This window comes from Spermophilus citellus, assembly GCF_964194105.1.
Source record: "Spermophilus citellus genome assembly, chromosome: 9".
In the NCBI taxonomy this organism is placed as follows: Eukaryota; Metazoa; Chordata; class Mammalia; order Rodentia; family Sciuridae; genus Spermophilus; species Spermophilus citellus.
Window position 1 is genome coordinate 51,742,057 of NC_138191.1, and position 25,282 is coordinate 51,767,338.

Consider the following 25,282-nt stretch of genomic DNA (forward strand, 5'->3'; position numbering starts at 1 on the left):
TCCACTGCCACCAGAAATCCATGCACATCATTGAAACATTGATTACTAATTTTCTCATGTTTCAAAAGATATCAGATGCTAAAGATTCAATTTCCTAAAACTCACAGTGATAACACACTTACATTGTCCATACTGGCCTGCTTTTATTAAGTTTTTAGTTATTTCTCATAAACCTACCTTGAAAATTCAAGTGTAACAACTTTCATGGAAGTATACACTTTCCCCTGCCTCTTTCCACCTTTAGGAGTCCTTATTCTCTCACTTTCTTTGAAGTTTTATTGCAGCTGTTAGTATTCCTAACATTATATGTGCATGTGTATGTGTTTGTGTGTGTGTGTACAAATGCATATAAATGTATAACATTTTAGTGATCCTTTAATTTAACAAAACTATTCTGTTGAATGTATCTGCATTCTGTGTAGTCTTGGAAGAGATAAGGAGAGAGAGAATGGGAGAGAGATTAGTTTTGATATGTTGTTTCATATTATGGGAGCAGCCCATCGGAAATCCATGTCACTTCTCAGCAGGCTGGAAATTTAGGAAAAAGTAGATGCTGCAATCTCGAGTCAATTCCATAAGTTAGCAGGTTGGAAACTCAGATGAGTCTTCTATGTTGCAGCCTTGAGAAGAATCCTTTCTGCTTTAGGAACCTCAGTTCTTGCTCTTAAGGCTGTCAACTGATTAGATGAGGCCCATCTACACTATAAAGGGTGGTCTATGTTACTCAAAGTCAATGTTACTCACAGCTGAGAAGTATTTTTCCACATCTAGACTGATGCTTAACCAAACAAGTGGGACCATAACCTTGCCAGCTGGACACATAAATAGCCATCAAAGAGTGGTGGTCCTTAAACTCACCCACTGTGCTCACTGGTTTTGACTGGAGTCAGCCTGTAGATGTACCTGGTTGCCTTGCTCACTCTCCTGCTTATGCACGTTTGAGAGGTCTTCAGGTTTTTGCTGCTCTAAACCTCATTGCTATGAGCTTTAGGCACAGGCCTCCCTTGTGTGGGACTGTCCCTGGTATACGTGCTGGGAATGTGGCTGCTGGTCACAGGGCATATGAGAGGTCAGTCCAGGGGTCACACCCAGCTCTTTTCCTAGAAGCAGCATCAGTTGCCACAAGTGTCAATCACATGTGAGATGCCCTTGGTCTAGTCTCCTTGGAGGTGTCCAGGCACTTTCTCATGGTCTCTTAGCTGTTGGCAATAAAACCTTCAGAAGCTATTTCATTATGAGGTCTATACTTATTGTCATTGATAATGTTACATTCCTTTTCTGTGTTTGAGAGTCATTTGTATTCCTTTGTAAAATTTCTGGACATATATTTTGGTCATTTTTAACTAGATTAATTGTATTTTTCTTACCAATTTGTAGGTTATCTTTACATATTTTTAATTTTCAAGTGTGTTAGTTATATTGAAACTCTATCAGTTATGTTGAAAATATATTCTTAAATTTCTAAACATTTTTAGTTTAAGACATCTTTTTCCCCCAGATAATCAAGCATTGATTACATTGTTCTTGTATCCATTATTTATAAATGTAAATGACAGTGTGTCTCTTAGTTGCTTTGGGTATATGGGAAAAATTAATCCTTGTGAAAATATTATTAACAAACACACAAAATTGAGTACTACTTAAGTCAATGAACCATAAGTCAAATTTCAGCAATATGGTAAAAACTACTTATCTTTACATTCAAAGAAAAATGCATGAACTTCCTATAACAATATGGGCATATAATTTAAAAAACTCATACTCACTTTACATTATTCTGTAGCTAGTAACATCATGAGATGCTTTTAAAAGTCAGAAATATTGTACTATTTATAAATACTCTGAATAGGAAAGGAATTAGCTGTAAATTTTATTCTCAAAATTGATCAATAAGGAGGAAAATACTAGTTAAGCAGACAAAAATGTACCAAAAACAGGGTATTGCTCATATATACAGAAGATATGAACAGTATAGATTCATTTCTAGTTGATTCAATCCTATTTACACATTTAAAATACAAAATTACATTTCAATCTGTCAAGAAGCTGACCACATTTTGCACCAGAAAAGGAACTTGACTTGAGCTTCTGATCATAACCTCAATATCCTGGAATAGGAAAAGGAATTTCATGGAATCTAGATGCATTTATCAACACCAATTAATAAAAATTTATTCTGAAAAGTAATTCCTGAATGTCATCCATTCACAAATGAGTCAAAGGCATTAGGACCTTAACACTTGGTACTACTTGAAGTTGTGAGCTACTCTCCTACAGTGGTTTGTTTTTATCTCCTCCAAGGATTGTTACAGTTTCTGAACTAAATGAAGTAGGGTGGCTGAGTCTTTCTGCAGAACTTTGGTGTTGTGTTCTCCTTTCTGATTTAGGTGTAGTTTTATAGTCACTGCTGGCTGAATCTGTTGCCTGAGACTTCTGCTTGCAAGCTGTACATCTAGTCGCCACTCAAGGCTGTGGTAACTGGGAAGGCTGGGTGCCAATGCACCCAGAATAGTCCTGATATCTTTTCTGTTGTCCAGGTAAAGCTGAAGCAATAATGTGTTCAGTTCTTCAGAGAATCCCAGAACAAAAACAGAGTCTTGGAAATCCACTTCAGAAATCATGAGCTTGGAGCTCTCGGTGAGCAGGTAGGTCAACCCTTCCACACCATGCTGGACAATGTTGCTGCTCACGTTGAGCTTCCTGGTGGTGTCCTCATAGACCTTGGGGATGGTCCCGCACCTCAGAAACTCCACCCAATCCACCCAAACTCCACCACCACTTCGGCAGGAAGTCCAGGTGCTCCTTATGCTCTTCCGACAAAGTCCAGCAGCATCTTCTCTGGGCACGATTTTTAACCCAGCAGCACCCAGGTCTTCCTGTTTAAGACATCTTTGGACATACAAGATGTCTTTATTTTTTTTTTAAATATTTTTTAGTTATAGTTGGACACAATACTTTTATTTAATTTATTTATTTTTATGTGGTACTGAGAATCAAACCCAGCACCTTGCACATGGTAGGCAAGCACTCCACAGCTGAGCTTCATCCCCAGCCCTAGATGTTTTTAATTTTATGTGCTCAAATTACTAATCTTTTCTCATGTGATCATGTGTTTTTATGCGTGCATTCTTAGGAAATATTTTGTAAGATCAAGTTTTAAAAGCTATCCACAATACTTTCCACTAATCATTTTAAGATTTCCTTTAAAATATTAACATGGTTAATATATCTAGAGTTGACAATGCATATGGAATGATGTAGGAATGCAAGTGTGTATTTTATTTGTGGAATGTCAATTCTCCAGTCCCATTTGTTAAATAATTCTCTCTTTTCCTACTTCTCTATGATGCCATCTCCATCATGAATCCAAGTTGTCCATGTGGACAGTTCTGTTTCTGGGATTCTTAAGAATGTGTTGATAAACTTGTGTTTTTATTCTATTGATAAATGATTCTTGCTACATTGGTTGAGAATGTTTCCTTCCACTACAGAGTAAAAAGAAAAAATATGATAATAAGACATCCACTTGTATAGAAGGGTAATAATAGTAACCTGTGTGATAGAGCTTTCCTTGGGAAGAATAGATGTTGGACATATTTTTTTTTTTAATGTGGGAGTATCAGAACACTGCTTATAGAATCCACTCAACACAAAGTAGCAATGAAGCAGAGACCTGTCCCCTACCGATGGACAGCTCTCTTTCTTTCATGACATCTATTCTGACCCTATGAAAAATCTACCCAATGAGAATCTCCCTTCATTTCCATGCAATTTCCCTTTTCTCTCCCTTTCCCTCCCATCTCAAGTCTCTGTTTAATGTTAATCTTTTCTTCCTACTCTTCCTCCCTGCTCTGTTCATAGTTGCTCTCATTATATCAAGGAAGACATTTGGTATTTGTTTTTTAGGGTTTGCCTAGCTTCACTAAGCATAATCTGCATAAGAGGTTGTGAGGGGAATGGGAAAATAAACAAAGAGAGAAATGAATTACAGTAGATGGGGTAGAGAGAGAAGTTTGGAGGGGAGGGGAGGGGGGATAGTAGGGAATAGGAAAGGTAGCAGACTACAACAATTACTATTAGGGCATTATGTAAAATTGTGGATGTGTAACCGACGTGATTCTGCAATCTGCATTTGGGGTAAAATTGGGGGTTCATAACCCACTTCAATCTAATGTATGAAATATAATATGTCAAGAGCTTTGTAATGTTGTGAACAACCAATAAAAAAAAATCTACCCAAGTAAAATAATTGCCAGTTACTCAGTATTGTAAGGAGAGTTGTGAGAGACTCTGCATCTAATAGAAGAAAAAATAGGCCTTAATCTTCATCATGTGGAATTAGGCTCCAACTTCCTTAATAAGACTCTTACTATACAAGAATTAAAACCAAGAATCAATAAATGGGATGGAATCAAACTAATAAAAAGTTTCTTTTCAGCAACAGAAACAATCTGTGAGGTGAACAGAGAGCCTACATGCTGGGAGCAAATCTTTACACCTCACATATCAGATAGTGCACTAATCTCTAGGGTACATAAAGAACTCAAAAAGCTAAACACCAAAAAAACAAATAACCCAATCAACAAATGGGCTAAAGACCTGAACAGACACTTCTCAGAAGAGGATATACAATCAATAAATAAATATAAGAAAAAATGCTCATCATCTCTAGCAATCAGAGAAATGCAAATTAAAACCACTCTAAGATATCATCTCACTCCAGTCAGAATGGCAGCTATTATGAAGACAAACAACAATAAGTGTTGGTGAGGATGTGGGGGAAAAGGTACACTCATACATTGCTGGTGGGACTGCAAATTGGTGCAGCCAATATAGAATACAGTATGGAGGTACGGAACCACTATTTGACCCAGCTATTCCTCTCCTTGGACTATATCCAAAGGACTTAAAAACAGCATACTACAGGGACACAGCCACATCAATGTTTATAGCAGCACAATTCACAATAGCTAAAGGAGGAGAAGGCAGGGATGTGGGGATAAGAAAGAGTACAATGAAATAGACATGAGCCAACCTAGATGTCCTTCAGTGGATGAATGGATAAAAAAAATGTGGCATATATTGTGGTGAGCCGTTTCTTCGGACTGTGGTCGCCATTACAAGATGGCGCTGGCTCCGCTGTGGTCTGTGACAAACAACTCCTTATTTGGGAGAGTTGGCACGTGATGTTTTAACACCCTATGAGAAAGCTCCACGTAGCAGCTTCGCATTGGGGCTTGGGATGCTTTATTAAGGCTGGGAGGGGCGTCCGAGAGGGAGAAGAAGAAACATCAGGGGCCTGAATAAACGGCTGAAAGAAGATTCCTGTTGTTGCGCCTTCCTTGCGGGCAAGGGGTCGCGACAAGTGGTGCCGAAACCCGGGAACCAGAACTTTCAGCCGTCAGGGGTGGTGCACCGGTTAGTCCCAGGATCGCACGGAACCGTTGTGGGTCCCTGAACGCCTGACAAGAAGAGTCTTGACGTCGGCTAACCAGCAACAGGAAATACCACAGCAATCCCGTGATGAGGATCTTCATTCTGCTAAGTGCTCTGGTTCTGGTGCTGATGCCGATGACACAGATGACAGCAATGCAGTGGTGGGCAGTGGCACGGGCTTGGCCAATGCCAATGCCGGTTCATGGTAATTCTAGAGTCCTCCCCACTCTTTTCTCTACCTCATGTGAGATGTCTGCTCCCTGTGCCTCTCCTAGAGGGGACGTGGATAGCATTTTTAATCAATCTCAAGTTAATCTCACAGGAGTTTTTTGTTTCAGCCTTGGGAACACTCATTGTATTAGTCTTAAGACCAAGAATTTGACTAACTGGGAGGACCCATTGCGGTCCAGTCAGGTTTCAGGGAGCATTCTCAGTGCTGTGCTGAGCCAAGTAGTCTCAGGGGAACAAACAGGCTCAGGAACCCCCGCAAATAGCTCTGCTTTAAACACAACTACCTTGGCTATTATCTCCGAGGTACTAATCCCAGTGCCTCCTTCTTCTAATAGTCTTTATAATGCCACCCATTTTAAGGCCTCTCCTTACTGTACCCCTAATCTTGGTTTCCCCCCAACATTTACGCCTTGTCAGGATCATTCTTGGGAGCAACGTCAAGTTGCTAAAGGTTTCTCCCTTTCCCCCTCTCTTAAGAGGTATGTTTATAACTTTAACAACAGTGTCAACTCCTCTACAGGAGTGGGTTGGTCCTGGTTTCAATGGCTGATCTCCAATGAAAAGGGGGCTTCAGCTGATATTTCTGCACTGGCTCAATTGCTGGGAGCCAAAAGTTGGCTGGCTAATGTTTCTGGCACTGTTAGGGAGAGTGAACGAGGTAAAAGACTCACATCTGTTTCGTTCAACTCTCTGTTATATAATGCCGCATTGCCCCCTGCAATGGTCTGTGTCCAATCCCCGTTCTTACTCCTTTTGGCTAATGACACCTCGTCAGGGGTGCTGGATTGTTCTAATGTTACCTGTCTCTTATCTGAGTGTTGGGATGGTTCTTGGACTGTAGCGGTGGTTATGAAAATTCCAACTTTTGTCCCAATCCCAGTCACTGCGGACCCTGACGAATTCCCCATTGTTGAGCTACTTAGAGTCCGCAGGGATTTTGGAATCACAGCTGCTATAGTGACAGCCGTGGCGGTATCTGCTGCTGCAGCGGTCACGGCCGGAGTGGCCATGGCCAGTCAAGTGCAGACTGCTGCCACCATTAATCAAGTTGTTCAACAAACTTCCACCATACTTGAATCCCAGAATACAATTAATCAACATATTTTGTCAGGGATTTTAGCTGCCAACCAAAGAATAGATTTACTCCAAGCTCAGGTAGAAGAATTGGCTGATTTGGTGCTTTTGGGCTGTGTTGACCAACGTGCACATTTATGTATAACCTCTGTCAGATTTAATGATTCCAGGAATGCCTCCCGTATCATTGGCGAATACTTGGCCGGAAATTGGTCCATGGCAGCGGAAGACATGATCCAGTCTCAACTAACCCAGATAGCTGTCTTGAACAGTACCCATGTCGATCCCGTAACTTTGGGTCAATTCACCGATTGGATATCCTCTGCCTTTTCCTTTTTTAAAGAGTGGGTGGGGGTAGGCATTTTTGGTGCAATGTGTTGCTTCGGTATGGTTCTCTGCTTGTGGTTTCTCTGTCGCCTCAAGGCCCGCAATGCTCACGATAAAGCTATGATCATACAAGCTCTTGCAGCTTTAGAAAATGGCAACTCACCTCAAGTTTGGCTTGCGCAAATTAAACAGTAAATCTTTGACATGGTCGTCGCACCCCAAGTCTTACGGACATTGCACTGGGATCGACATGTCTTTCCTTGTTATTCTCTTAGTGTTGGAAAGCCCTTGCACTCTGCCGGCTTTCCTGCCATTGCACGCAGATGGGTTTCCACACTAGTGCTTTTCTATCGCCTTAAGACCCGTGCCTTTCTTTTAGGGTGTTATCAACTTGTTTATCGTTGTATTTCTATACAGCCACAGTTCAGCCTTAGCTATCCCCCTTCGTCCACCATCGTCACGATACAGGATGCGAGGCAAGGCACTGCACTTGAGTGATCCTTGAAGTGGACCTCAAGGAGAGCATGTCCTATTGTATGCGGGTTAGACGCGTCCACGCCCCGTCCCACGGAGAAAAGCGTCGGCTGATATGGCCTCAGATCTGGGGAAGGCACCTCCTTGGGGCTGAGCCATACTATGCAGCCACTTCTGCACAGTGGGATAGGACCTCTACTCTCTCCTGTGTTGTTCTTAGAAAACAAAAGGGGGAATTGTGGTGAGCCGTTTCTTTGGACTGTGGTCGCCATTACAAGATGGCGCTGGCTCCGCTGTGGTCTGTGACAAACAACTCCTTATTTGGGAGAGTTGGCACGTGATGTTTTAACACCCTATGAGAAAGCTCCACGTAGCAGCTTCGCATTGGGGCTTGGGATGCTTTATTAAGGCTGGGAGGGGCGTCCGAGAGGGAGAAGAAGAAACATCAGGGGCCTGAATAAATGGCTGAAAGAAGATTCCTGTTGTTGCGTCTTCCTTGCGGGCAAGGGGTCGCGACAATATATACACAATGGAATTTTACTCAGCATTAAAAAAGAACAAAACCATGGCATTTGCATGTAAATGGATGGCACTGGAGAAGATAATGCTAAGTGAAATTAGTCAATCCCCAAAAAACAAATACTGAATGTTTTCTCTGATATAAGAAGGTTGACTCATGGTGGGGTTGGGAGGGAGAGAATGGAAGAAATAGGGTAGAGGGATGGGAGAGAAAGGGAGGGGGCAGGGGATTAGCAAGGATGGTGAAATGTGATGTATGAAGACTTGAATTGGGTATCAACATACTTTATATACAAACAGAAATACAAAAATTGTGGTATATATGTGTATTAAGAATTGTAATGCAAAAAAAAATAGCATTACCTTAGGTAGAAGGAAGTGAAAGGAGGGGAAGGCAGGGGATATGAGAATAAGAAAGATAGGAGAATGAAACAGACATTATTACTTTATATATATGTGACTGTATAACCAATGTGATTCTACAATATGTACACTCAGAGAAAGAGAAATTATATCCCATCTACGTATAATATATCAAAGTATATAAGTGCATTCCACTGTCATGTATAACTAATTAAAACAAATTAAAAATTAAAAAAAAAAAGAGAGAGAGAATTGTGGCTTTGACCAATAGCGTTGCCCCTACATCTCCCTAAAGAGCAAGAGTGCATGGCTCTCGGAAAACTCCCTCTGCTGAGAAGCCTCGCTTACCTTCAGTCTGGTCCTCACAATTAACCTCTTACACTGTTACCGAGAAAGCCTAATGTGTGCATGGGCGTGGGTATGTCATGAGGAATAGAACATTCAGACATTTAGATTGTATATTGCTTCCATTCTGCATTCTTCTTGCACACTACCCTAGTGTGTAATTTTGGAATGAATTTCCTCTTGCATTTTACTGAACATTTTTAAATTCTTCAAAAACTCTGTGATTCTAGAATGCTGAGTTGTTTTGTGAGCCTCTATGTTTTCATGCAAAATGAAATGTCTAATTGATAGGGGTTGCTGTTACATCAAAGTAGTTTTGTACTTAATGTAATTTCTACATCTGCACCAGTATTATACTATTTTAATCAGAACAACTTTATAATGACAATAGCTTAATTTATAATAATAATAGCTTAATAGTTAATTGATAGGCCAGACCCACTCCAGGTTCCTCTTTAGATTTCATGGTGTTTTAGCCTTCAAAATACTTTTTGGGTTTTTTTTGGGGGGAGGATGTGCTGGGGATTAAATTTAGGGGCACTCTACCATGGAGCCACATCCCCAGCCCTATTTTGTATTTTACTTCAGAGACACGGTCTCACTGAATTGTTTAGTGCCTGCTTTTGCTGAGGCTAGCTTTGAACTCATGATCCTCCTGTCTCTGCCTCCTGAACTGCTGGCATTTCATGTGTGCGCCACCACACCTGGATACCTTAAAAATACTTTTACAAATTACCTAGACTAAGTCTTATATTGACAAATGTAGTATATGCCTTTATGTGTTTATGTTCTTTTGAGCATCCCCTAATAAAATTTTACAATTTGTCTACAGAAGTCTTAAGTCTGTTATTTGATTATATAGGCAATTTCAGTCTCTGATACTATTGTAAATAGTATATCCTGTTCAATCACAATTTCTAATCATTTGCCACTGGAATATAAAACTTTAATTTTACTTTTATACCTCAAGCTTTCATCAGGAACCTTGACAATTTCTATAGGTATTTCCAATAATCTTTCTGGAGATTACATTTTTTTTTTCAAAATAAAAATAGTTTGGGCTTGGGATGTGGCTCAAGTGGTAGTGTGCTCGCCTGGCATGTGGGAGGCACTGGGTTTGATCCTCAGCACCACATTAAAAAAATAAAATAAAGATATTGGGTCCATCTAAAATTGAAAAAATAAAAAAAATATTTAAAAATAGTCATCATTTGAAAATAATGCAAGTTTTAGTTTTCTATATTTTAGTATTCCTTTCTTCTACATTCTTTTATTCTCATTATATTTTACTCATGAGGATCTCCAATACAAATTTGATTAAACATGGTGATACTGGGTATGATTATTCTGATTTTAAAGTAAACATTTCTAGGGAGGAGAGATGCTAGCAAGAAGTCTGACTAGAAGCCCTACCATCCTTCCTCCCACAAAGACAACTCCCAAAATAAGCAATGCATTTTGGTGAGGGTAAGTGAAGAGAGCCTCAGAGCACATCTAAGGATCAGCAGAAGCCAGAGAGAACATGGGAACCTGGGATGTTCACACAGAGTATAGGACACACTTAGTGTCTGACACGCCATCAACAGCCAGGAGCAGCTCAGAACAAGGGAACCTCCTCCCTGTGTGGACTAATCAAGCAAGGGGACCCCAGCAGCTCCCACCCAAACCTTGGACATCTTCCATACACACTACTAGGACTCTTGCATTCTCAAGCCACTCAGCTCCCCTGAGGGGACTGCCTGGAATCCACACATCTGAGCTCCCAGAAGATAAGGAGGTGACGGTGTACCCCACTCCTGTGGCCAGCACAGCTATTAGACCATGGCACCTGGGGACTGGAAATACTGCTGGATTGTGTCTTGCTCAGGTGACAATCAGCCATGGCACCCCACCATCCCTGAGACTTAGGCACTGCTAAACCACCCACATTTGGTGGCCAGCCACTCCTGAGCTCAGCCCCTGTCACAGCCTACCCCATGGGGCCAGGCTGCAGTGAAGCCACACATCAGTGCTCCCAGGATCTGGTGCACCCTGCCCCTCAGGGCCTGGGCTGGGACTGCATGCTGCCTCCTGGAAGAGGCATCTGAGTGCCCACAGCAGTCATAACCCACATCTGACTGAAGTTTCACATCACTTCTTGGGACCTAGCTGAGCAGCCAGACTTGCAAGGGCTGAGATAAATGTAGTGCCATGGGTTCAGAAAACAGCATTGGCTGAGCTGCATCCTCACCCTACAGGTCAGAAAACCCTACAACCCTAGGTATGACCCAGGACCCTGCAATGCTGGAACTGTGTGAGCTTCCCAGACCTTCCAGCCCTAGAACTGCATAGGCCTCTGTGGGGGGCTGCTGCTCTGAGTGACCAGCATTTTCCTTCCCTGATTGGTTGCGGCTCTGTCAGTCACTTCCAGTGATCTGGCCACATTCAAAGTGGCCCAAGATGGCTGCCCTGCTCCTGGAAGTAGCAGAATGTGTCTTCATGCTTAGGCATGCCTTCCTATAACCCCAGGGGTCAAATTACCTTACCTGTCCTTGTAACGCTGCCCCTCTTGACCTTTTTTGGATGGAATTTTCTAAAGAATGAGAGTCTCCCCAGTAAAAGTCCACTCTTGGACATGCTCACTCTCACCAGCCCCTCGTGACATTCCTTGCTCTCCCATTTGGGGAGCTTGAGGCAGAGGAGCTGTCCTGGCTGTTTTATTTGGTGTCCTAGGAAATTCACTCCAGCAACCTTTAGTTTGGCTGCCTGCGCGGCTGGGGGCTGCAGGCCTCCCAAGATTCTGCAGTCCTGGAACTGGATAAGAATCCTAGACCCTACAATGGAGTGATCTCCCAGAACCCTGCAGTTCTGGAACTGGGTAAGTTTTCTGGACCCCCCCCATTCCTGGAACTGGGTGACCCCCAAGCTGCTGAGCTGCTGAGCCACTCAGCTCCCTAGAGAGGAGTTATTATATTTGTTTCCCTTCCCTTGGAAGTACAGCACTGTGGGAGTCCATCCTTGAACTGACTGAGTTTACTCCCTGGCTAGGTGTGAGGTGCTCAGACACTTTTAATGTGGCAGAGCTCTCCCCACCCTTCTTGGGTTTGAGAGCTTTTCCGTGTGGAGGCGCGTCTCACCACTGCCCCAAAGATCCAATCATCGCACCTGACCTTGCCACATTGCCCACCCTTGACCTTCTTTGGATGAAATTTTCCCCAGAATTTTTTGTTCCCCAATAAAAGCCCTATCCATAGCGTGTTTTCTCTCTCTCTCTCTCTCTCTCTCTCTCTCTCTCTCTCTCTCTCTCTCTCTCTCCTGTTCAGTAAAACCTCACTGCCCCCCTGGGGAGCTGGAGGCTGAGGGTTCAAGGAGTCATCCCAGAGCTGGTTTAAAGGTAAAATGGTGTCTGTGTCTTTAATTTAAACTCCCTGAGGATTTCCCCACATGACCAAACTGTTCACTCCATCTGCACTGGCCTTGGACTAAATAGCACCACAAACTCTTCTTGCAATCACAGAATGAGAAAGGGCCAACTCTTATGCAGATCAACTAGGAGTTCCTTTGAGTTTGTTGAGATGAAAAGTGCTTAGAACAGTACCTGACCTACTAAATTCTCAGTACACTTCACCATCACCTGGTTAAGATCAACATTTCTTATTGTGTACTATATATCCTGAGATAGTGGAACTGTGTGCCTTGCCAATGGTCTGGTGGCTTTCCAATGGCCCTATTGATAGCCCATGGTCCTCATCCCTGCCACCTGCTCCTTCTCCCACATCCTTGGGCAGTGGTTTGCAGAAAGGTGCACACCAGCATCACTTGAAGGTCATCATTTAATCTGACCTCCTTCTTCACCTGAGGCTTCTGGCCTCTCTTCCCTGGTTCCCAGGCAGTGCTCATGTGATTTGCTCTCCTGGGCCCTTTTCTACATTGATAGAAGGGAGCTGAGCCATTGTGGTTGGACGGTAAAGATATTTACAGTCCTGAGAACTCCTAGCACCATGAAGAGTGCAGGCTCTGCAGCCATCTGCCTGGGTACTGGCTCAGCTCCTGCTCCAGTTCTGCCCTGGGCAAGTCCATTGCACTAGCTCTACCTGCCTTCCTCTGTCAAGACTGACTCCTATGTGGAGATATGTTGGCATGTGGTGTTAATGATCTACTAAGGAACAGGCTTAGAATTACTTGGTATGTAGTAAGCAGTCAAAATGAAAAATTTTAATTTATCTTTTCTTAATATTCCTCATAAGGAGCTCTAGATCTTGGGATAGTAAAATTAATGGAAGCTAGCTGGATTCAAATTCTGACTGAAGGACTCATTGGGAGCACAATTTGGAGCACATTATTAAACTAAGATCAGCCTGTTAGGCTATGGGATTAATACTACCTACTTCATAACACACAGTTGTTACAGAAGTAAATGAAATAAATGGAATTAAGCACTTTGTATAATGCCAAGCATGTAATAAATAGGAATTACTAAACTTCAGTGCAGTGGTTTTTAGACTTTATGATTACTGATACCAGATTTAAGATCAAAGATATCATATAGGACCCTATTTTCATATATCAATTGGAATTTAGCTCTACTAGTATCTAGAACTTCAGTAGCAAGTAGTAGTTTTTTAAATCAGTGTTTATGAACTCTTACAACAAAAATATATTAGAAAAAATTGAGTGAAATATAGTTTAAAAAAGTATATTCACATATGTATATTCACTAAAGGCAGACCATAGTCAAAAAAAGTTAGAAAATTCCTTATGAATTTCAAAAGTCTAGTTTGACCCCTGTTGAGCAGTTAGTCAAGAAAGAACTTTCACTGTGTTAACACACCCCTCACTTGGCTTTGTTTCATGGAAGAATTTCCAGTCTGATATTTTAGTGCTGTGCTATTATGCATTAGGTGAACTAGTTTTCCTGGTTGGTTTTCTATTTGTAACATTCAATTGATAATCAACCCAGATTTGTATACAAAAGGTGGGACTTTTAAACTCATTATGATGCTTTTTTGTATATACACAGCAAAGAGGCTATTTTCCAAATGATGTTATTTTGCCAACATCATGAATTAGATGCTGCCGATTTGACTGCCTTGTTAAGAAGGTCCTTTTTTTTTTTTTTTTTGTTTCAGGATGTCCTCTTGTAGGTCACAATTTGCTAAGTTTTTTTTTTTAACATGTATGGTGTTTAATTTTATTGAATATTCTTTAACACTTCCATAGTACCAGTATCTTGATGTGATGCTTCCTCTTTATCAGTGTTGTCCAATAGACCTTTCTGCCATGACAGAAATGTACAGTATCTGCACTGTACTGTCAGGTATAATAGCCACCAGCCCATGAATCCATGTGTTTACTGAGTTCTTGAAATAAGTGGTGGGACTGAGATACTGAAATTTGATTTTGTAGAATTTTAATTAATTTCAATAGTCATACAAGGGCTTTGGTTCCTGTATTGAATGACTAATATGTAGATTAGCAGAAGACCTTTTAATTGGTGTTCATTATAATTTTCTCTTCCTGATCTTTTTCCTTGCCTGCCTTCCTTTCTTTGTTCCTCCCTTCCTTCCATTCCTTTTTCCTCCCTCTCTCCATCACTTTTCCCTTTCTCTTTCTCCCTTTCTCTTCTTCCCCCCTTCCTTCCTTCCTTCCTTCCTTCCTTCCTTCCTTCCTTCCTCCTCTGTAGCACTGGAGCTCAATCCCAGGGCCTCAGCATGCAAGGAAAGTGCTCTACCACTGAAACACATCCCAGCCTTCAGGAGAGTTTTCAATTAAAGTCTTCTGAAAGAAAGCTGGGTGCACAAATATAATAATTACAATTTTAGAAATGGGAGGTCCATGCCTTTAATCCCAGTGTCTTGGGAGTGTGAGGCAGGAGGATCATAAGCTCAAAGCCAGTCTCAATAAATTAGTGAGATCCTGTCTCAAAAAATAAGATCTCTGAATGTGACTCAGCAGTTAAGCTCCCCAGGGTTCACTCTGAAGTACCAAGGGGAAGATAAGAATTTTACAAATGGGAAATAACCTTTTTTGAAATAATACAAGTTACATAATTTTAGCTTCAATTTAAAAGTTTACTCCTATTCTCAGACTTTACTTACAGGACTTTCTGCTATCTTTTCTTGAAAACATGGTACTTAAACAAATCTGACTTTGTCAAATGTGAAAATAGAATCCACTGAGAGTTAGCTGCCAATTCCTGATAGTATTTAGTTGTAAGTTCCACAAATACAGAAAGGTTTTTTGTTTGTTTTTAGTACAGGAAATTGAACGCAGAGCCTCGCACATGTTAGGCAAGCACTTAACTGTGAGCTTTATCCCAGCCCAGAAAGTGTTTTTAAAGATTGTCTTGTCTCTGTTATCTAGCATGGTGATGGTATATAGTAAATTGTCATTAAATGTTTGTTTAATTATTGTAATTAAATATCAACAACCTAAAGCTTTAAACTACACAAAAGTCCTTAAATCCTACAATCCAATAGTGAAATCTGTTCATGTTAGTAGCAAGATGGAGATGGGAACCAGGGCCACAGTGCAGTGATCCCTGGCTGGTAGTTGAAATCTCAGGATTCCAGCTGCATCAGCACAGGGCACTGCCATGTGTATGGACACATATTTGGAAACAGCCCACTAGACTCAAGGTCTATTTACCCTACAGTCTTAGGTTCAGAGTTAGAAAGGACTTTCCACATGATTTAAACCAACATTCTTTCCCCAGAAGGATTTCTCTTTACAGTGTTTTAAACATGGTTACTATGGTCTGAATATGTTCTTCCCAAATGTATATGTTGTGACAATCACTATTGTGACAGCAGCAAAAGGGACAATGAGACTTACTATACTCTCAAAATCAACTTAAATAAATTATTTCTCAATTCTAATGACATATAGGTTTTCACTGGTTGATAGTACTGGTAGAAAAAGTATGTAATGTGATTTATAAGTCAAAACATGTGGTTAGGTCATGGAGCTTTATATTTTTTAACAGAATGAATGCTCTTATATAAGAGGATTCACACATCATTCACATTCCTTTCCCCCCCCCCCTGCTTTCTGTCAACTGATGACACAGCAATACACGCCACCTTGGACAATGTGAATATACTTAGTGTTACTTAACTGTACACTTCAAAATGGTCTAAATGGCAAAATGTAAGTGTATTTTCAATAAAAACATCAAAAGATGCATTTTCTATTGTTTAGTGTTTCCTGCTATTATATAGTAATCACATTCATTAAGAGCACTAACCAGCCAGGCACAGTGGCTCATGCCTGTAATCCCACTGGGAGGCTGAGGCAGGAGAATTGCAAGTTCAAAGCCAGCCTCAGCAAAAGCAAAAGCAAGGTGCTAATAAATTCAGTGAGACCCTACTCTAAATAAAAAACAAAATAGGGTTGTGGATGTGGCTCTCTGGTACCAAAAAAAAAAAAGAAGCACTAATCAAAATTTCACAACCCTGTATTTGAGATTCAATTCTGCTTGCTGCATCTCTGAAAACTAAAAGCATGTCACTTAGCTAAGCCTCAGTTTCCTCATCTGTAACACAGGAATTATAAAATGCTTACTTACCCATTAGAGGTTGCTGTGAAATTTCAACTTGGTAAAGTCTAAATACACAAAGCTCAATAAATGTTAGCTCTGATTTTATTTTTAAGTTTTCAAACCAATATGATTCTTGTACTTTGTATAAGGAAGGCTAAAAAATGGCTTTTTTTTTAGCATTAAAAAGGCCATTTGTTCATTTCTCCTTAGTCCTTAATGTTATGGAGAACTATAATACAACATGCCCTAAAACCCATTTCATATTATAGTCAAGTGGTGAGCCCATGTGTTGACCACTGAGTCAATAGTTAATAATCTTAAAGTATCATACTCCAAGAGGCAACAATTTCAGAGAAGCCACAATAACTTATTGTACTTGAAATAATTTACATATAATAATGTGTATAAACCTGTACATATAATTTTGATCAAGTATAATATGATCATACAAAAACATTGACTCACAATATAGTCACACATACCAAAGAAGGCTATTTTATTTTTGTCCCTTTTACATCATATTTTAGGCAAGATGATGAAACCCAGAAAATAACAGGAATGGACTAGTTTATAAAAACTGGGTATTTTATAAGTGAAACACATTCAGTCATCTACATCTCTCAAATTGCAAACAATGTGAATTACTATACTCTCAAAATGAACTTAAATAAATTATTGCTCAATTCTAATGACATATACGTTTTCACTGGTTGATAGTCCAGATAGAAAAAGTATGTAAAGTGATTTATATGTCAAAACATTTCATACAAAAGGATTTTTAGGGGGGTTACTGGAAACTGAAACCAGGGGACACTCAACCATTGAGCCGCATCCCCAGTCTTATTCTGAATTTTATTTAAAGACAGGGTTGCTAAGAGTTTTGCCACTGCTAAGGCTGACTTTCTACTTGAGATCCACCTGTCTCAGCCTCCCAAGCTACTGGGATTACAGGCATACATCCAAAGGAGTGGTTTTAACCAAACCCTCATAATGTCAAGAGAAAATGCACTGAAATTAAAAATATCTGAAGCAAGCATTTTTAAAGACCATTATAAAAAATACAAAAAAGATTAAAAATTTCATAAAATAAAATTATATACACATAAAGGTAAGAGGTTAAAAACTATCAAATGTATTAAAATCATCTAAAGTCAAATAAGACATAATTTATCTATATAATTTAAATTATAATATTATATAAACATATTGCATATTATATAATACATATATAATATAAATTAAATACAATATATTTATATAACATTCTAATTTATATTATATTATATAATACATTTATTTTATCATATATACATATAATAAAAATAAATAAATTATATATAAAAATTTTATGTATATTAATATATAAATATATTATATATTCATATTACATATTCAGAATATATTATATATAATTTATATAATATATTTACATAACATACTTATATATTTATATATAAATTATATATATATAAATATATAAATATATAAGTATATATATTGTATAAATTATATATTACATATCAAAATGTTTATGATTTATATGTATTTAATATAAATTATATATAATATATGAAATACATATATATTATATACATATAATAAATAATATATAAATTAAATATATAAATATTATTTTATTATATATAACATATTTATTATATATCATATAATATATTTAGATTTATATTAATTTATATTATATTCCATATCATTGTAATGTAATTATATAATAATATAATTTCTATTATTAATAAGATAATAATACAATCAGTATATTAGTATAATTAATATTAATATATAAAACATGGATTATATTATAATTATATATAAACAACTTATATCATATAGATATTGTAAATCTATAATATGTAGTATATAATATATAATACATAATATATAATATATAAATATATTATAATTTATATTATATAAATTAGTTATTTGGCTTTAGAGGGTTTTAATGCTTCTGATAGTGTTTTATCCCTTAGCTTTATCTGTACAAATTTTTATTTTATGACAGTTCCAAACTTTTAGTATTTTTTTTAAATAACAAGCATTTTTTGGTGTCACTTATGGTAGAAAAAGTTCCTACACCAGATGTGCATGACCCAATCATTAAATAGAACATTTCTGAGGTGAACACACATCCTGACCCACATTTTTATATCCAGTTTTTAAGATAGCCAATTCCTCCTCTCTCTCTTCCCCAAAACATGTGAGCAACTGCTAATGGAAAGCAGTAAACACCCAGTTGGGCTATAGCATTTTCAACTCCACTCTGAGGTGAAGATTCCAATTACATTCGAGACTTAAGTTCTCTCAGTTTCCTCCTAATGAAAGTTCCAAATCCAGTATTTACAATATTACAGCACTAGCAGATCAGTGTCTTCAACTCCTCTCTTTCTGCTGTATCCTCTTCACCAGTTGGAGGAGGGCCTACACTTTCATTAAGTTTGCTGATAATTGGCTGAACAATATCTTCTAGTTCCTTCTTTTTAGTTTTGAAGTCTTCAATGTCAGCTTCTTGGTGGCTTTCCAGCCATTCAATCTTTTCCTCTACAGATTTTTCCATGGTCTCCTTATCTTCAGAGGAACGTTTGCCTCCCAACTTTTCTTTATCTCCAATCTGATACTTTAGAGAGTAGGCGTAGCTTTCCAACTCATTCCTAGTATCAATGCACTCCTTGAGTCTTTTGTCTTCCTCAGCAAACTTCTCAACATCATTAACCATCTTTTCAATTTCTTCAGGTGTCAGGCAATTTTGGTCATTGGTAATTGTAATCTTATTTTTGTTCTCTTTACCTTTGTCTTCAGCTGTTGCCCAAAGAATAACATTCACATCGATCTCAAAAGTGACTTCAATCTGGGGGACCACACAGGAGGAATTCCAGTGAGATCAAATGTACCTGGAAGGTGGTTGTCTTTTTTTCAGGGGTCCTTTACCTTCATAGACCTTGATTAGAATGGTTGGTTGATTATCAGAAGCTGTAGAAAAGATCTGAGACTTCTTGGTGGGTACCACAGTGTTCCTTGGTATCAGTTTGGTCACGACACCTCGCACAGTTTCAATACCAAGTTTCAGGGGACATACATCAAGCAGTACTAGGTCACCTATATCTTGATCATCAGAGAGTACACCAGCCTGGACAGTGTCACCATATGCAACAGCCTCATCTGGGTTTATGCCACAGGATGGATCCTTGCCATTTAAGAACTTTTTAACAAGTTGCTGAATCTTTGGAATTTGAGTAGAGCCACCAACAAGAACAATCTCATCAATATCAGACTTCTTAAAGTCAGAATCCTCCAGTACTATCTGAACAGGCTTCATGGTAGACCAGAACAGGTCCATGTTTTCTCTTCAAATTTTGCCTGAGTCAGGGTTTCATAAAAGTCTTCTCCTTCATAGAAGGACTCAATTTTAATTCTTGTTTAATGTTGAGCAGACAGGGCCCACTTGGCCTTTTCTACTTCATGCTGGAGTTTCTGCACAGCTCTGTTTTCTTTCCTAACATCTTTGCCAGTCTTCTTTTTGTACATCCTGATGAAATGTTCCATAACACACTGGTCAAAGTCTTCTCCACCCGGATGAGTATCTCTATTGGTGGCCATGACTTCAAAGACATAAAATTGTCAATGGGGAGAAGAGACACATAGAAGGTTCCACCACCCAGATCAAACACCAGGATGTTCTTCTCTCCCTCCCTCTTATCCAGGCCATAAGAAATAGCAGCTGCTGTAGGCTCATTGATGATCCTCATAACATTCAGGCCAGCAATAGTTCCAGCATCTTTGGTTGTTTGCCAGTGGCATCATTAAAATAGGCTGATACAGTAACAACTGCATAGGTAACCTTCTTTCCCAAATAAGCCTCAGCAGTCTCTTTCATTTTAGTGAGAATCATAGCAGAGATTTCTTCTGGAGTAAATATCTTAGTTTGCCCACCTCCAATATCAACCTGAATGTATGGTTTATGTTTATGTTTCTCTTCAAACATTTTGAAAGGCAAGAACTTGATGTCTTTCTGCACAGAAGGGTCATTCCCAGTGCTGCCAATGAGCCACTGGTCATCGAAGACCGTGTTCTCAGGATTGGAGGTGAGCTGATTCTTGACTGTATCGTGGATCAGATGTTCTTCTTTAGGGGTGAAGGCCACATAATATGGCCTGATGCACTTGCCCTAATCATTGGAGATGATCTCCAGTGGCCATTATTGAACACCCTGATGCAGGAGTAAGTGGTCCCCAGGTCGATGCCGACCACAGTACCCATGTCCTTTTCTTGTCATCCTCCTTAGCCGTGCTGCACAGAGCAGCATCAGAACCGTGGCCACCAGAGAGAGCTTCATCTTGCCCTAGCTGTTGGCCACTTGCTCTCCTCATCAGACAGCCAGAAGTCGCAGGCAATCCAGGAACAGGCCGCAGCTGAGAGCAGTGAGGTTACAGGTCTCTTACACTTGAGATGCCTCAACTCTGTCCGTCTGTGTTGTCTCTGCCAATGTCTCAAACTTTTTAGTATTGAAGTGCCTTTTCTTTCTACAATTGTATTAATTACCGTATGTAAAAATTGACAAGTAGAATTCTAGTAAACACAGATTCACAAGCTTTTAGGCCACTATGTAAATATTTAAAAAGTTAAGTGAATTGCCAATGCTTCCATACATGCTATAACAACACAAGTGGTCAAAGATGCACTAGAACATGTGGGAAAAAATATATCCATACCCAATCAAGATTTTTTAGGCACTTGCATTCAGAAGCATTTTATGAATCAGCACCAGGTTTGCTCCAAAATAAAGCTCATTTTCCCCTACTGACCCTGTTTGTTGAGAACAATATTATACATTAAAGATGCAGTTACATGAATCATTTTATAGGTAAAATTATTTTAAATTTAAAATTATAATACTTATTTTATGCATAACTTCAAATACACAGAATTTAAAGACAATACCAGTGAGCACTATCATTCTATATGACTAAAACACTATCATTCTATATGACTAGCAAACACAATACAAGGCTAAAAGGCAAAATATACACTTTAGCAATCCTATACAAATGGGGTTCTGTTACAACATTCTTTCATAAAATAAACACAATACATAAAAACCAAACAAGAAAATAAAAAACTGAATTTTGACAACCTACACAAACTGCGGCATTTCAAATTCAAGGTCTTGCAACTCTTCCATTTGTTTTAGCCTGAGTCCCTGGCACATTGGATTTATGTCAGACAGGCTGAGCTCCTCAGAGTTCTCTTTAGGCTCACCAGCTGGTTTCAAAGCATAAGCTGATGTGCTGTCTGCCCCTGGAACAGATTTCTCCACATGACTCAGGGGAGTAAGAGCTGTGCTAGGAGGCACTGCTGCAGAAGGTGAAGCTGGTCTCTCCTCAGTCCCCCTGACTTTGCTGGTCAGGGTAGGTGGTTTGTAAAATGTTGTCCCGAGATGGGGCTGCAGTATTCTGGGTGCTCTTGCAGGAGCAAGATGGTGAGAATGAGAGGACAGTCTCACTGGTGCCTCGCTTGCTGAACTGGCTGGCATGTTGAGCTGTGTGGCACTGTTGGAATGGTCACCACTAACCTTTATGCTCATTGTCACTTTTTCCTGGAGTACACTTGGCACAATCACTGCACTTGTGCCAGTTAAGTTCTTTAGTTCGCATTGGTGTTCCTGAGTTTTTTGTGGAATCTGCTGATCAAAACCATTAATTTGGGAGCCAACAGTAGTAGAGGTATCTTTTCTATTAAATCCTTCAAAGGTAAGATTCTGGCAAAAATTGTGTGAATTGACATTTCCCACATTTCTGCCATTTTTCTCATTAGGAGAGCTTGCAAGATGGAACCTATCTACAGGCAAACAGAAACATCTGATCTTGGGGCTTGGCATGGCCTCTGTATATCATTCATTGTCACATCAGATTTCAGACTAAGTGGTTTCGTGGTTTTACACATATTGTCCATCTTTTGTGATGACGATTCAAGTTCTTTGTGATCTGAAAAAGAAGAGATTTTTTTTTTAACTTCATGAAGCTTGGTTAATAACGTGTGGTTATTTATGAATGAGCATCCTCTCAAACAACAGAGTCTTACATATTTTTTCCAACATTATTTTCTCAGTCATCTATGCAGAGGAATTAAAAATCCATACAATATTAAAGGCACATTTTTAATTAAAGCATTACTTTTTAAAATTCATCTTAATAGAACAAATAGTCACAAAGCACATAAAATAAAAAAAAAACACTTCATGTAGTAACTTGTTTTAATATGCTACCCATGAATGAATATTTTCTGTGTTAAGACTTTCCTGATTTCAACAGGCAGACAATGGTAACTCTAGAACAGTAACACTATTCTGTACACCAACAAACGCCATGTCCTGAATCCCAAGGACTTTGCCTGTCACTTAATCTGCTTTCCAGTTACATTCTGTCCATACTGAGGACAACACACCAGAGAGTGCTTGAATGGTGTCCCAGCTGATCTACTAATACATGGCAACATCCTCTGGACAAAGTAAGGTTGAAGAGCTGTCAAAATTGCCATTGTGCTACTGGTCCTGGAGACTCCAGATTTACCTCCTTCTCTTTATCCTCTAGTCTGGTCCCAAGGTCCCTGTTTTCTCACCTAGAACCCTAGCATCTCCCACTCTGTCTTTGCTGCATGTACCCCAGAAGGTCCTGTTGCTAGAAAGGTGCAGCCATCTGGCCATGATCCTCGTCTCCCTGCAGAGAAACATCAGACAACTGTGTGCTTTGCCACTGGTCTGATGGCTTTCCAACAGTCCTGTTCATAGCCCACATTCCTCATCCCTGCCACCTGGTCCTTCTCCCATATCCTTGGGCAGTGGTCTGCAGACAGGTGCACAGCAGCATCACTTGATGATGATCACAGATCATCATCTCATCTGACCTCCTTCTTCACCTGAGGCTGCTGGCCTCTCTTCTCTGGTTCCCAGGCAGTGCTCATGTGATTTGCTGTCCTGGACCCGTCTCCACATTGATAGAATGGAGCTGAGCCATTGTGGTTGGATGGCAACCACCAGAACATATTTACAGTCCTGCAGAACTTCTAGCACCATGAAGAGTGCAGGCTCTGCAGCCAGCTGCCTGGGTGCTGTCTCAGCTCCTGCTCCAGTTCTGCCCTGGGCAAGCCTAGTGCACTAGCCCTACCTGCCTTCTTCTGTCAAGACAAACTCCTATGTGGAGATATGTTGGCATGTGGTGTTAATGATCTTCTAAAGAAAAGGCTCAGAATTACCTGGTATGTAATGAAAATTTCAAATATTTTTAAATTATTTATTGTTATTACTATACCTACCTGGCAATCCAATTTCATTGGACAGTGAAACAAGGTTACATTTAGGAATGAGACAGGATGAGGTTCAAATCCTGAATCAACAATAATTTAGGGACATGACCCTTGGCATTATTTACCTTCCTCAGACTGTTAGCTATGGCTTAAATGAGGCCAAGGTTTAAAGCACAGAAGTGCTAATAAGATCAAATCAGATAAATGGAATCAGTGAGTCCAGTGCTTTTCTTTGCAGAGAGGTAATGGACTGTCTTTGTTTTCAGACTTTCTCTGGCTACACTCATTGATATTTCATTAATTTTATATATCAAATTTAACATTTATGACTATATATTGAAAAATTCGGATTCAGCTCTACTAAAGCAGTAAGGAATGAAAGGTTTTCAACCCCCTTACCAGAAACCATTCACTGAAATAAAACCATCAAAAAACAGTGAACAAAAAGACTGGAGCCAAGAAAATGGAAGACATGTGTGCTTAATGTGCTAAAGTTAGGCCACAGGTAAAGGGACATCAAAAAACTTTAGGAATCTATTTTTTTTTTGAGTTTCAGGAGTCCAGCTTTTTTCTGTTTTGACTTTAATTGATGACAAAGAAGTAAAAGTGAAAACAAATCTCGCAAGAGAACAAAAATAATTTATGAATTTCAAGATATCTTTTTTACAAGAAAGTAACAAAGCATGATATTCATTTAAATGACATTCATTAAACTTTCTCAATGGCTAGAAAAGTTAACTAATAAAACCTTGAAGTTTGAACTTACCTCAACTTAATACACCTTGTTTTTTTTAAAGGATGAGTATTGTAGATGGACACAATATTTTATCTTTATTTATTTGTTTTATATGGTTCTGAGGATCCAATTCATGGCCTCACACATGCCGAGGCAAGCGTTTTACCACTGACCTACAAGCCCAGCCCTCACCTTGGTTTTTAATCACGACTTCTTGGCAAGGTTTGAAATATGCAAAGATATATGTTACATGACCACTCACCAATGAGACATGCATCCCATTTTTCCAATGCATTTTGCTTGCATTCTGATTCCTCAAATGATGTAGCCAATTCATAATTTTTAATTTCAATATCTGCAGTGTGAATATCCTATTGATACAAGAAAAGTTTTAAACTAAAAGCAAAACACATCTCAAAACAAACAGTTCAAAGACTATTAACTTGTTAACATAAACATCACAAATTTAATCCAATTCTGTAATGGTCAAAACTCACTTGCTTTGTAGAAAAATATTGTGACTTTGTGGAATGTTCTGTTGATATTATGGGTTTGGAAGGAGGGCTTTTATCCACCCGAGGTGCAACAACGTCAGTACTAGATGAAACATTTTGTGGCTCTAGGGACCCATCGAAGATCATCTGTGCATTGGTAATGAGGAACTCTACCAGCAGGGCCTGATTGGCATATGCAACAAGGGAGGAGGAGATGGTACCAGGAGTGGTTGTAGGCCTGGGCCTCATCAGACAGGGTCCAAATACCACCCCCAAGTTTTTTGAATTCATCAGGTTTTCTTCAGAATGGTCTACAACCCTGAAAAGAAGAACACATAAAGTGTATGAGATTTGACTAATAGATGTCCTTAATGGTAGTTTACTATGACTTGAGAAGGTGGGAGAAAACTCAGGCTATAGAAGACTACAAAACATTTGTCAAGGGTCAAG

The 25,282-nt window shown here is 39.3% G+C and overlaps 1 long non-coding RNA gene and 2 pseudogenes across 3 annotated transcripts; all 3 read right to left on the reverse strand.

Moving 5' to 3' along the window:
• Positions 1–2,246: 2,246 nt before the first annotated feature.
• Positions 2,247–2,833, reverse strand: LOC308657033 (COMM domain-containing protein 2-like; annotated as a pseudogene). Its single transcript has one exon. The product of its transcript is annotated as a COMM domain-containing protein 2-like (transcript).
• A 15,826-nt stretch (positions 2,834–18,659) lies between these two features.
• LOC308655497 (endoplasmic reticulum chaperone BiP-like) lies at positions 18,660–20,636 on the reverse strand (annotated as a pseudogene). The gene has a single exon. The product of its transcript is annotated as an endoplasmic reticulum chaperone BiP-like (transcript).
• Positions 20,637–22,178: 1,542 nt separating this feature from the next.
• LOC308657321 lies at positions 22,179–24,946 on the reverse strand. Its single transcript, XR_014023899.1, has 3 exons — positions 24,836–24,946; positions 24,601–24,709; positions 22,179–22,284 (listed from the first exon to the last, which is right to left on the reverse strand). It is a non-coding gene; the product is annotated as an uncharacterized lncRNA (long non-coding RNA).
• Positions 24,947–25,282: the final 336 nt, after the last annotated feature.